Source organism: Cyanistes caeruleus, chromosome 9 (genome assembly GCF_971803275.1).
Source record: "Cyanistes caeruleus chromosome 9, bCyaCae1.hap1.1, whole genome shotgun sequence".
Classification (NCBI taxonomy): domain Eukaryota; kingdom Metazoa; phylum Chordata; class Aves; order Passeriformes; family Paridae; genus Cyanistes; species Cyanistes caeruleus.
Genome location: NC_141709.1, coordinates 32,801,588 through 32,801,857, shown reverse-complemented (window position 1 = coordinate 32,801,857; position 270 = coordinate 32,801,588).

The window sequence follows — 270 nt, the reverse complement described above, 5'->3', positions numbered from 1 at the left end:
CTGCCTGTGCAGTCAGACTGGGAAGAAGGTTTGGAAGTGTTTGAGGGAATTGTGTTCTCATTTCCCCCTGGTCTGTCAGGCTTTCAGCTGGGGGTTGTGTGTGTGTAGGGTGCCTCAGCCCTGGCTTTGGAGGTCAGAGTTTCTATAACCTGGCTGTAACCTCTGGAGCTGGAAGTTAAACAGTTATGGATCAGAGAAGAGTCTGGAACTGACTGTGCTGGCCTAAATGGAGCAGTTCTGGGCAGTCCTGGAAGAACAGCATTGAGCTTG